Source organism: Dasypus novemcinctus, chromosome 8, assembly GCF_030445035.2.
Source record: "Dasypus novemcinctus isolate mDasNov1 chromosome 8, mDasNov1.1.hap2, whole genome shotgun sequence".
Classification (NCBI taxonomy): domain Eukaryota; kingdom Metazoa; phylum Chordata; class Mammalia; order Cingulata; family Dasypodidae; genus Dasypus; species Dasypus novemcinctus.
The window spans coordinates 119542381-119549630 of NC_080680.1; the positions used below are offsets into that span (position 1 = coordinate 119542381).

At 37.2% G+C, this 7250-nt stretch overlaps 1 non-coding gene across 1 annotated transcript; it reads right to left on the reverse strand.

Moving 5' to 3' along the window:
* Nucleotides 1-6257: 6257 nt before the first annotated feature.
* Nucleotides 6258-6361, reverse strand: LOC111767305 (U6 spliceosomal RNA). The gene has a single exon (XR_002799157.1). It is a non-coding gene; the product is annotated as a U6 spliceosomal RNA (small nuclear RNA).
* Between the last annotated feature and the right edge of the window lie 889 nt (nucleotides 6362-7250).

The window sequence follows — 7250 nt, forward strand, 5'->3', positions numbered from 1 at the left end:
TGAAGACAACACTGGGAGGGGAAATTGCAGACATACGCAAAAACATAACAGACATGATGGGAATGAACACCACAGTTCAAGAAATCAAAAATACACTTGCAACAAATATCAACAGACTAGAAGAGGCAGAGCAGAGAATTAGTGATGTGGAAGACAGTACATCAGAAATCAAACAGATAGTAGAAGGGGTCGATAAAAAGATAGAAAAAATCCAGCTAGGATTTAGGGACCTGAATGACAATGCAAAACGCTCAAATATACGTAGTATAGGTATTCCAGAAGGAGAAGAGAAGGGAAAGGGGTCAGAAGGAGTGTTGCAGGAAATAATGGCTGAAAACTTCCCAAATCTACTGAAAGAGACAGACGTACATATCCAAGAAGCACAGCGCACTCCACTGGTCAAAAACCCCAACAGGCCCACCCCAAGACATATACTCATCAAATTATCCAATGCTCAACACAAAGAGAAAATCCTAAAAGCAGCAAGAGAAAAGAAAACCATCACATACAAGGGAAGCTCCATAAGATTAAGTGCTGATTTCTCATCTGAAACCATGGAGGCAAGGAGGCAGTGGTATGATATAGTCAAGGTACTAAAGGAAAAAAATTTCCAACCAAGAATACTATATTCAGCTAAACTAACATTCAAACATGATGGAGAGTTCAAAATATTTGCAGATAAACAGAAACTGAAAGAGTATACCAACAAGAAACCTCCCCTTCAAGAAGTTCTAAAGGGAGTTCTGCAGGAAGAAAGGAAAAAACAGGACAGGCAGAGTTGGAGGAGAGTATAAGAGCAACAAAAAAAGACAAACTAGACGGGGGAAAAAAATACAAACAAAATATGACAAACACAAATCCAATAAAAATATGGCTAACACAAATAATTCCTTGAAAGTAATAACACTGAATGTCAACGGATTAAACTCACCTATCAAAAGATTCAGACTGGGACATTGGATAAGGAAATATGACCCATCTGTATGCTGTCTACAAGAGACACATCTTAGACCCAGAGATGCATGGAGATTGAAAGTGAATGGCTGGAAAACAATCATACACGCAAACAATAACCAAAAAAAGGCAGGAGTAGCTATATTAATATCAGACAAAATAGGCTTTAAATGTGAAACAATTGTGAGAGACAAAGAAGGATGCTACATTTTAGTGAAAGGGAAAATCTGTCAAGAAGATCGAACAATCATAAATATTTATGCTCCTAACAAGGGTGCCTCTAAGTACGTGAGACAAACGCTGGAAAAACTAAGTGAAACAATAGATGCATCTACAATCATAGTGGGGGATTTTAATACACCACTATCTACCTTGGACAGAACATCTCAAAAGAGAATCACTAAAGAAATAAAACATTTGAACAGTATATTAGAGGAGCTGGAACTAATAGACACATATAGATCATTACACCCAAACACAGCAGGATATGCATTCTTCTCAAGCACACATGGATCATTCTCCAAGATAGACCATATGCTAGGCCACAAAGAAAGACTGAATGAATTCAGAAAGATTGAAATCATACAAAACAATATCTCTGACCACAGTGGAGTCAAGCTGGAAATTTGCAAGGGACAGAGGCCCAGGTTTCACACCACGATTTGGAAATTAAACAGCACACTCGTAGAAAAACAGTGGGTCAAAGAGGAAATCTCAAAAGAAATCAATGACTACCTTGAAACAAATGATAATGATAACACAACATACCAAAATTTATGGGATACAGCAAAAGCAGGACTGAGAGGGAAATTTATAGCCATAAATTCATATATCAAAAAAGAAGAAAGAGCAAAAATTGAAGAATTAACTGCACATTTGAAGGAATTAGAAAAACAACAACAAAGTGACCCAACAGGAAGAAAAAGGAAGGAAATAACAAAGATAAGAGCAGAACTAAATGAAATAGAAAATAAGAAAGCACTTGAAAAGATAAACAAGGCCAAGAGCTGGTTTTTTGAGAAGATCATCAATTTCCATTTACTAAGATTCACTTTTTCTACTCCAAAAGGGCTCAGAATGTCATGTATCTAACAAAATATATTACCCTAAAAACAAAACAAAACAAAATAAAACCTGTACTTCACCTACTAAAACTACCACTACCATAATGTCTGGTGTTCTCTGATCTGTTTACAATCTCTGTAGTTTTGCCTTTCCAGAAAGTAATATAAATGGAATCATTCAAAGTGTAGCCTTTTCAGAGTGGTTTCTTTCACTTAATAAAATGCATTTAAGATTCATCACATTTTTGTGTTGCTTGATAGCTCATTCCTTTTTATAACTGATTAGAATTCCATCGTATGAATATACCAGTTTGTTTATCCACACATCTATTGAAGGTCATCTTGGTGGCTTCCAGATTTTGGTGATTATTAATTAATCTGTTACAAACATTAATATGCAGATATTTGTGTGGACATAAATTTTCACATCATTTGGGTAAATAATCTAAGAGTGCTATTACTGGGTTATATGGTCACACTAAGTCTAGTTTTGTAAGAAACTGCCAAACTCTTTTCCAATGTGGCTGCACCATTTTGCATTCCCACCAGCAATGAAAGAGAGTTCCTGCTGCTCCACATCTTCACCAGCATTTGGTGTTATATAAGTATTTTGATTTTTTTCATCATTGTTTTGTAGTTTTCTGCTTGCTGTAACTGAATTTTCTCTACTTTAGAATTCTCCCACATTTTGTCTGAAAAAGTCTTTATATCTCCTTTACTTTTGAAGGATAATTTCATAGAGAATTCTAAGTTGTTTTTTTTTCCTTTTTTTTTTTCCATCAGTGCATTAAATATTTCACTCCAGTATCTTCTTGCATGGATTTTGATGAGAAATTGCTATAATCCTTTTCCTTGTTTGTCTTTAGATAAGATTATCTTTTACCTCTGGGTTCTTCCAAAGTTTCTATTTGTCTTTGGATTTCTGCACTTTAAATATGACATGCCTATGTGTGGGTTTTCGGCATTTACGGTACTTGGTGTTCTCTGTGTTTCTCCGATCTGTATCATAGTAGCTGTCATTAACTTTAGAAAATTATTGGACATTGATACATTGTTTCAATCCAACTTTGAAGGGCACAATTTGGGGCAGCCATAAGAGAAAAGAATGCACCGGCAAAGGGATAGACATGAGTTTTATTGGGACTTAGGAACAGGAGAGGCTCTTTAATGGCGGCCAAAGAATGACAGTAACACTCTGCAAAGAGGTGAGAATAGATGGGACAATATAAGGAGTCTCAGGACAAAGACATTCAATAGAGTATGAGAACAGTTTCTGCAAGAGTTCACAAATGGGTGCTTTGGTGATGCTATGGCTGGGAAAGGAATATACATACAGCCTTGAAAAGAGTAGAGTTTGCAGTACCATCTGCATATTCTTTTCTATGGGAGTCTTGTTTTTTTTTGACTAGTGAGTGTCCAGATTATGCCGATACCTACATGCTTTGGGGCAAGGAGGGAAAGTTCCAGCCCTGGACTCCCACATACTTCCAAAGTTTTTCTGCTCCGTTCGCTATATTTTCTCCTAATATTCCCATTACACTCATGTTAAATCTTTTGATATTGTCCTACAATTCTTGGATGTTAGTTCTGTTTTGTTTTGCTTTTTCATTCTTTTTTTTTTTTTCTCTTTGCTTTTAAAATTGGGGATTCTTTATGTCCTGTGTCAAGCTTGCTTATTCTTTCTTCAACTGTTTCAGTCTATGAATGTGCCCATAGATTACAGTCTTTATTTGTGTTACAGTTGTTCTAAGTTCTAACTTTTCTTCCTTTTTTTCCTTTTAGGTGTTCTATGCTTGCACTACCCATCTTTTCTTTTATGTTGCATATTTTTTCCATTAGCACCTTTAACATATCAGTCATAACAATTTTAAGTTCCAGATCCAATTCCAATATTTGAATTATACCTGAATCTGATTCTGACTATTCTTTGTCTCTTCAAAATCAGAGTTGCATTTTTCTTATCTTTTGGCAAGCATAGCAAATTTTTTCTTGAAAGTCAGACAAGTTGTATAATAACTGTGTCAAACCATTAGTATAAGGATTTATGTTGATCTGCCTAGGAGCTAGACTGTTTTTAATTTTGTGATAGCTATAGGTTCCAGAGACTTTAAATTCCTCTAGTATTGTTTTTCTTTCCTCAGGACTTTGGGCTTCTTTAAGTACACCTCATCATGCAGTGTTTGTACCTTTCAGCAATTTCGATGGTAATTCACTGTGGGTATGGTAGGGAATGGGTGCATTCTGTGGTTTTCTGATTAATCTGCCTTTAAATGGACCAGTGCCTTGTCTTTCACAAGTTTTTCTCCAGTTGTATCATTTTTTTTCCTTTTATGCCCAGCCCTCTATTTCTTTTCCTAGTTGTAGTACTCCCAATATACTTTCTTGAATCCCTGACCATTGTTAACTATTTTTCTCTTATGTGAGGTAGGAAATATGTAAGTAGCTGGAATGGGTGGAATTTTCTTAGCCCAGATGGGATAAGACTCTGGTAAAGTCTTTCCCCTTGGAAAACAGGCATTTGCTATGGAGACATCTCCAGGTGTAGTTCACAATGATTATTATTCCCCTTCTCCTGACAAAGGTAAGGAAGGACTCTTTCTGGAATCTTTGCAGTGTGAACCTGGCAGTGTTCCTAGAAGTGAATCCCCAAAGATTATGGGGAGCTGCCTAAGACCAAAGCTCCCAGGACTCTCTCACTTTCATACTAGTTCACAGCCAACTTCCAGGAATTCATCAGAGATGATGAATTACCATTTAAGTGTTCTTACCAGTTTATTGTTCCAGCCACCTCTGATCCTGGTAAGCAGATCTGAACTGTGTCTAATCTGTATGTGACAACAGTGTCTCAAGATTCAGGGGTGGTAATTTTCTGCTGGGTCCAAAACAAGTTATAGATTTCAGTTTAACCAGATTTATCTTCTTTTAAGGGTGTGACAAACTCTAAGCTCTTTATATGTCAAAGATGAAACCAGAAGTTGGTATTCTTATTAAAGAGATTTTATATTACCAGTGCTAACAAGATAACAGAATTTAGATGTGGAAATTTTTTTTTTTGGTTACAGTGTGGTGGGTTAAATTATATCCCAGTTTTGATATGTTCTTACATATTGGTCTCCATCCTGGTAGGTATGGACCCAATATAAATAGGATACCTTGAGGATATTATTTCACATAAGATGTGCACAACTGAATCTTGTTGGGTTTTAATTCAGATTGAGAGCCCTTTATATGCAGAATGAAAATCAAGCACAGAGAAAAAGCCACAGGAAGAAGCCATAAGTCAAGGGAACCCAGAGGAGAAAGGAAAAAACACCATCATGCACATCATCATGGGGCAGAAAAGCCAAGGACCAAGGATCTTTGGAAGCCAGCCCCAGAAGAGTCTTTGGGGAGAAAACATCGCCTTGCTGATGCCTCAAAACTGTGAGCTAATAATCCCCACTCTTGGAGCCAATTCATTATATGGTATTTGTTTTTAGGAGCTAGGAAACTAAGACATACAGTGTTTCAAATCTTTGTTTGGGAGAAGGTTCTATGGCTTCTAGTAAATCTCAGTCTTTTATTGGGCTGTGTCTTGGGACTGTGGCCTTCAAAGTGCTTCTTTCCTTCTTCTAGTGGTGTACTCCCCACACCCACCCTGTTCTCTACTACCTTCCAGACTGCAACATTCCCAAGTGAACCCCTAGATCCTGATGACTGGTTTCTTCCCATATCATCCTGTAAGTGAGACAGAAAGGCTGGAAAGGGCTGGAGTAGGGAAGAATTTTAACCCAGATGGGATCAAGTTTTAGAATTGCAGTCTGGTGAAGTTCTTTCTCTTGGAAAATAGGACGTTGTTAAGGAGACAGTTCTGTGAGTATTTCACAGAGGTACTCCCTTCCCTACTCCCCACCTGCCAGAGCCAAGAGGAGGGGGTCATTCCCAGATCTTCACTCTAAGAACCTGGAACCTGATAGTAGCCCGGGGGGGGGGGGGGGGGGGGGGGGCGGAAGGGGAGAGGGGAGTGTGGGGGTTCCCCTGAGAGGAAGACTGTGGTTCCCAGGAGCTTCTCACTCTCAAACTAGTCCAAACTCATCCCTCCACAATTCATCAAAATTCCCATTTAAACATTCTGATTCCAGCAGCTTCTACTCTAGGTAAGCAGATAGCTGTGATTCTCCGTATTTGCCTGTCTCTCCAGAGTTTGGAGAGGCATTTTACCCTGTACCCTTAAGTTGTTTTGTTGTTTTTGTTGTTATTGTTTATATGGAACACTTTATGAATTTGTGTGTCATCCTTGCACAGGGGCCATGCTAATCTTCTCTGTATTCTAATTTTAGTATATGTGCTGCCGAAGCAAGCACTGCCTTTAAGGTTTTTGATGGGTCCAAGTGAAAAATCATTGATTTTCAGATTTTCAGTTTGTATTGCCTTTTTTTTTTTTTTTTTTTTGGTCACTTGGAACAATAACTTCCAAGCTCTTTGCATATCAGAGCTGATATAATAAGTTAAAACAAACTATTTAAAGGTATATATTTCATTCAGTGAAACAGTTCTTATGAAGGTACAATAAAATAAATTGTAGAGGTTCAGTTCCTGATATATCAGGCATATCTTCAGACTAATTTACTTCAATCTCCAACTTATTAGTCAATACTGACTAATTTACTTCAATCTCCAACTTATTTTCACATAGATTTTCTGTCATTATACAAGATTGGATAGTGTTGTTATTTAATTTAAAGGTTGATGGAATTATAGTGAATTAAATCTACCTAAATGTGAACTCATTTCTTTACTTGTGCATGTTTCTAAGTTATTTAGCACCAAAAGGGAGACATTATAGTCTTCCATTATAGGATCCTTCAAAGGCTCTTGTGCCCATTTTTCTTTAATAAACTCAATACAGATACTCCTTTTCCAAATGGCTGATTATTTAACCAGAGAGGGAGAATAGAAAAGCAGCCTAATACTTAAAATTAGGAATTAGTATAGAATTAGAAATAACAGGGGCAGCAATTTCGAAGAATCAGGCCTTAGGTGGATGGCTTCAGTATTTCCATTGTCATTTAGGAATCTTAAAAATCTTTGAACCTCATTAGCTAGGACTGCCTTAAGAGCACTCCAGAACTGTGCTTTGTTATTGCTCAAGCAGCACAAAGATGAAAGTGAAATAGTCACATATATTTTAAAGAATGTTCTAAATTAAGATTGTTCAGACTTCATGTCCGTGCGTGCCCACTTTTACCAACT